The sequence below is a fragment of the Cynoglossus semilaevis genome, chromosome 8 (genome assembly GCF_000523025.1).
Source record: "Cynoglossus semilaevis isolate Cse_v1.0 chromosome 8, Cse_v1.0, whole genome shotgun sequence".
Lineage (NCBI taxonomy): Eukaryota > Metazoa > Chordata > Actinopteri > Pleuronectiformes > Cynoglossidae > Cynoglossus > Cynoglossus semilaevis.
In genome coordinates, this window is record NC_024314.1 from 25158639 (window position 1) to 25165172 (window position 6534).

General features: G+C 40.1%; 1 long non-coding RNA gene across 1 annotated transcript in view; it reads left to right on the top strand.

Moving 5' to 3' along the window:
- The window catches only part of LOC103382874 (uncharacterized), a 64132-nt gene extending 61213 nt beyond the window's left edge, over positions 1 to 2919 (top strand). Inside the window, exon 4 of the long non-coding RNA XR_003050299.1 lies at positions 2730 to 2919. This is a non-coding gene — a long non-coding RNA (uncharacterized LOC103382874). The remainder of the gene's footprint in view (positions 1 to 2729) is intronic.
- Positions 2920 to 6534: the final 3615 nt, after the last annotated feature.

Sequence of the window (6534 nt, forward strand, 5' to 3'; positions counted from 1 at the left end):
TCGCACCCCCCCTCCCCCCCCCCCCCCCCGGGCCTCTCCCCCCCTAGGCTTGTTCAGACCACCTGTGGAGTCACAAACTCGTACGGCAGATCAAAGCGCAGCGGCGGCGTTCGTCGAATCCTTGTTTTATTTATGCGTCAGGGGCTGATGATGTGATGGCAATAACAGCTGGCTGACGTGAGTGACACAAGTCGCCTCGGAAGATTCAACTTTCACTGCCTTTTTTTTTACCAGAGCGCTGTGAGGCGATCGGTGCCTTTAAACGGTTGGAAAGATTAAAAAAAATAAAACAATAATCCACAGGCAGCGGAGTGAAAACGAAGCGTTTAATTTCCCCTCCCATTAACAGCAGTTAAAGATGATTTAAGAACAGTTTTTAAGGCCTTCGCCACTGTAAACCAAGTGAATAATTTACAGCCTCAGTCTTTAAACGACGTGATCACGTGTCAGAGCTCATCACGTCAATTTGCATCACGTGTGTGTGTGTGTGTGTTCCTCGTGTCGTACTGTCAGGAAAAAAAAAAAAAAAAACTTCACAGAGAGAAGGACTGTGAGATGAAAAAAAACGGCTCAAACAAAAAATGCTGCCAGGAAAATAATACAGAAGTGGAAACTATGGAGGCTCGAGTTTGCAACAGCCCAGAGATCCATCTTCACCCCCCCTCCCCCCGCCCCCGCTCAAAGCCCCACGGCCGGGGTAATGGTTGCACGGCAGGGGCTTTCAGAGGTTATGGCACAGGAGATGAGGGATCTAGAGTGTTGAGTCCAAAGTGAGAGGTGATTTCCCCAGCAGAGGCCTCTTCATTTTGGTGAGAGAGGTTTAGGGGCAAACCGCTGCTGCCCGGGCCTGGAGGAAGTCAAGCAAATTGCTCCCGACGGGAAGTGTAGGGGGGGGTGGTGGTGGTGGGGGGACATCAGCAGTAAACTACATCTGACACGTGAACTTATCTGCTCCGCTGTTCCCCCCGTTCCTTTGTATGTATCTCGGCACGCTTCAAATATTTATTACGTCTTTTGATCTATTTATCAAGAGCGTTCTTTGTTCTTTAATGTGTTCGTCCATACGTACGGCACATCCACACACACGGCGGTCCAAGGATTCAGCCACGAAAAAAGAAAAAGTAGATAAACAATCAGGTCTATTGTGCGAAAAAAAAGATTTATCGTCATGCACTGAATCTATTGCTGCTCACAGTAGCCGTGCATTTAATGAGGTCACCACACTGACTAAAATAAATGGAGTCCCAGTGCTGAAGGAGTGAGGGACAAATCATCCCCGCTCCTTTTTTTTTTGCACACGTTGGTTCCTCTGTTTTAGCTCTGACGGTGACAGTTTGAGCCGGAAAGCATATCTCCACAGAACGTCTGTGATTCCCATGACAAAGGCATTGGTTCTACTTCAGAGTCAGATGTGTAGTTTACTGCAAGAAGAATGTGCGGCATCAAAGCTGTCATCTCGCATTGTGAGCAGAGTAGATAAAACCGGCGAGCGGAACAAATGCAACACCGGTCTCGCTCCTATTTCCCTGATAATGATGTTTGTCGACACAAGAAGCCGCTGTGGCCTCCGAGGCTTTATCCTTTTCAGTGTTAAATTACATTTTCACATTTTCAGCAGCAGAGATATGACCGCCTTTTATGTTCCACCTAAACACTCAATTGACATTCAGTTTATTTACCTGAACCGACAGAGGCAATCCCCCGTGGGTAAGAGACGACAGAGTACAGAGGAGGATAATTAACATTGATTCTCCAGAATTTAAGGTTTAAATGTACGACTTCCAGGTTTGGGTGTACGAACGTAGAATCATTTTACCAGTAACACATACAGTAAAGCCATATTTGTACGGCGTGGTAAACATGTAAATATACCACAGACTAGACTAAAACATTGTGATGATTTAATATCATGTTGATAGACTACAGTAGTGTATCTTTTCTTTTAAAATACTAAACAAATCATCATGCAAATATTCATGGTGTTGGTTCATTTTTGTGCATTTAAACCACTAGTTGATTGTACGTGGACTGCATATATTTGCATGTATTTGAGACTTTGAGTCTAGACGTCTTTTTTTTTTCAATTGTTTATCCAAAAAAAATCCTTTTTATTTTTTTATTTTTTTTAATTCAATATATTGTCAAGTCTATGGTATTGCAATATATCGTATCGTAACCCACAGTGGAAAGATGTTGGAAATGTCAGGAACCTTTGGCCCCGACCTAAATGTGTAAAATTATACCATATAAAGATAATAGAAATATATCATTAGAGCGATTTGGAATTGAATTAATAGCATTGGTAATGGATGAATATAAAGATGATGAATAATATAAAGATGATGAAGATATCATTAGAGCGATATGGAATTGAATTAATAGCATTGGTAATGGAGTTAGAGAATTCTTTAAATGTCACATTTTCTTTTCTGTAAATTGTTTGTTCACACAATACGTCTCATGGAATCAAGTCACGTTCTTCATTTATTACTTTATTCCTTTGGCAGAGGAACTCCAACTAATAATTTCAACATCTCATACAATCATATCAGTATTTGTTATACAGTCATGACTACAGAAGATTTCTATTTTATTTTCTCAAATAACTAGGGCTGTAATCAACCAAAGAAAGTCGACTGAAGCTGAGATTTTGACTGGAAATTATCAGAGGAGATTTTATAGTCCTTCTAATTTTAATGATAATATTTGATTGCGTGTGTTTATATTAGGTGCACTGAGGTTCGGGAGGAGGAGCTGCTCCTCTGGTTGACCGAGATGAAAGCCTTTCTGGAACCGGTATATCTTCCAGATTGCCACACAGTTGGGTTGTCAATCAGCGGGTTCTTTTACCAGCACAGTCTGCTGCTTCCCACACACTCAATCACATCAGCTGCCACAGGACATTAGGATGGAGATGGACGAGGTTTGACGTATGTATGTGTGTGTGATGGGGGGGGGGAGGGCAACGTTTGTGTAAATGGAGTTGACACCTATGTGAGCGGGTCAGGGATAAGTTGTTGTTGTTGGTGATGGTTGTTGTGGTGTGGGTCAGGGATAAGTTGTTGTTGGTGATGGTTGTTGTGGTGGTTGCCTGTCTTTCCTGTTATGGGAATTTTTAGGCTGATACAGAAACAGTAAAAAGGACACGCACACAGATTGCCTATATTTCACCTAGCGGGGACGTTGTAGCGGCGGCGGTGTAGCAGATGTTACCGGTGTGGCTTTGCTGTGACAGTCTTGAGTGACACTGACGGTATGCACTCACGCGCTGACTGGATGGTTGGACGGAAAGACGGGCAGGGGTACAGGAGAAAAAGATCAGCAGTCGGTGGAGAGTTCAGCACCACGGACAGCTACCAGCAGCCCTCCAAGTGTTTGTTTGCTTTTATTTTCAGGCGATGATTCAGCAAAGCCAGTGATGAATAAGCACTCTGGATAAAAGTATCAATATTGTAGCCTCGTTTTCTCCACTCCTCCATTCTGATTTGATCTTTTTCTCACTTGCTGGGCCACATTTGTAGTACTTTGGACAGTATCTCCAGTATCAAATACTCCATGTGTGGTATTGGTTTTATTTCATACAGCTCCCCACTATGGCCCTAACATTAACTTGTCTGTTTTGGCCTATTTATAACATACATACAACCTCCTTGTCAGACGTCATAGCAATAACAACAAGCTTAATTAAGTGTTTCTGTTGCACTCCCTTGACAGCGTGTGTGTGGGCAGTGGTGGCCTTTAGAGCTTACGCTGACCCCAAAACTTAAATCAGTTGTCATAAAGTTCTTTTCCTTGCAACGACTAGATAGGTTTATCCGCATGTACACTCGATTATATATAATGAATCCAGTGATTCAGTGATAAGTAAAGAGAAAAAGTTGTCTTGAAATACCTTAGGTACAACTGAATAAAAAAAAGCTGCAATAAAGGGCTGTACGTGGAGCAGACAAAGTCAGAATTAATAGCTTTTTCTTTTAGTTTGATACAATGTGAATGTCATTGATCTGAGCCTAAAGGTCAGACAGGGTGACCCCTCATGTCTCTGAACACTTTGTTTCATTATCCATTTAGAACTGAACCTTTGACAAAACTGAACCTTTAGAAGGTTCCACTAATGTTCACATTAAAAAACTGTTAGAAACACAAACAAAAATATTAAAGCTTGACTTGAAGTAGACAAACACTGGTAAATTTCCTTTTTTCCTCATATATACATATATATGTATATTTATATATACATATATACACATACAAATACAACATATATACATATACTGTATGTATAATATATATATAAATACACATATACATATATGTTTACATCTATAAATATATGGGTATATTTATATATACGTACATATATGCACATACAAATAAAACATACATACAAATACTATCTATACTGTATATATAATATATTTATATTTAAATACATATATACATATATGTATGCATATACATGAACATATGCAGTGACAAAAAATTCTGATTGTGTTTCTAAAACCTCCGTTAACTGTCATAGTTTTCTGTTGTTAAATATCAGACGTTCTTTCTACCTCTTACAGCTCACAGTTTTATTTTCAATTTTCCAAATTTCAACATTTGGATGTTCATCCACACAGTAACAACAAAGCTATTTTCTGGCTGTATATAGTTTTGTCGGACCACCACTGGGCCAATCTCTGGTAATCCAAGACTTTATGGCCACTTGTTCCAAACCCATACAGCAGATGATTCTTTTTCAGCCAGTCCTGGTCAGCACTGCTCAGTCTCAACTCTCCAATCTTCCACTTTTCTCTTCTGCTGCTGCTCTGCCAACATTTGATCCATAACAGCGCTCAATTTTTTAAATCAGAGCTTTCAAATCTGACCTTGACTTAAATCCATCACGCTGACATTTGCGGTGAAAACCAGAGGCCTCACAAATCCCACCATCAGCTCCCCCGTGTGCTCACACCGGGCACTGATCTCTGAGGGCATTTTAATTACAAGCCTCGGTCATTTGTTCCCTGCTAGGACCTATTGGAGAAAGGTACGGAGCCTGTGGATGCTAGAAGGACGTAACCACGTCCAGAACGTCTGGACCTGAGCTCCGTGCCCTTCTCCTCCTCCTCCTCCTCCTCCTCCTCCTCCATTCTTCTTTCTGCATCTGTCGGCTGTTTGTGGAGCACTTTTAATCCACAATCCAAACAGCTTTGACGGAGATTATGGAGTTTTGATGACAGGCCAAGAGCAGCTGTAAGAAGAGTGAGCTCGGGGTAATGATGCGGCAACTCCGAGGCGTGATTTATGAAGCCCCCACTTTTCTTTACTCTTCCATCACGGAGATGTAATCGTTTTAAATATTACATTCCAGAAAAATTCAATTCTTACCACGAGCGGTGATCGGTGTAGCATTTTAGAGGAATTGGCAACATTGTTTGTTTTGTATAACGTCCGATCATTCGTCAGCAACGTTTCCACCTAACTGGAGAACAATGAGGAAGAATGCACAGCTTGGCAAAAAGTATTTTATTCAAATTGAAACTTGTTTTAATTTCTTGTCTGTGTTGTGGATCCAGAGATGTGTAATGATTTTAAAGGAGCCCAAGTGCATTTATTTAAATTAAATTCTGGCAAAGTAACATATTATATATTACGACATATTACATTTTCCATATATAAAAAACACATCACATATGATGAATACGTTTTCCAGTATAGCAGATTGTATGTATTTATCTAATTATGTATATACATATACATGCAGTATACTGTATGTATGTATTTATATATGTATCTATATTTCTATATATTTATGCATACATAAATATATATGTACTTTTGAATACATATATACTGTATGGTTGTGTACATAAATATGCATAAATATATAGAAATATACATACATCATATACATACATCATATGTAAGGTACAATATGAGTATATACATACAGTATATATATGGCCACATATATACATGCATATACAGTATATATCTATGTATATTTCTATATATCTATGCATACATATGTGTATGTCTGAATACATATATACTGTATGATTGTGTATATGGGCCTATATATATATTTGTATATATATATATAGGTACATTATACACACACGTACATACTTCAGCAGAAGAGTTACTACAGTATACTGCAGTAGCTGTCGTTGGAAGGCCTTCTCTCCGCCCTGACATTTCCGCTGCCGGCTACAATGTGCCGCGCTGTGCTAACCATAACAAATTGTGGCTTTCCATTTGTCTTCATCACCACCACTTTGCGAGGCAATCACAGTGCATCTTGCCCAGAACCATGAAGGATTTCTGGTGACTGGTGGAGAGCCTCCTGTTTGTCTCTGCTTGTACGGGATAATGTGTTACATCCCTGGCAGTCTTCTGATGCGCCTTATGTCCACCAGTCAGAATTTATCACCTCATTTCAATATATATCATTATGACTGGGTGAGAGAGGAGCACCAACACGTGGCTCTTTCTGTCTCTGGCTGACTCGATCACCATTTGTCTTTTAAAAGTCACTGTCCTCATCCA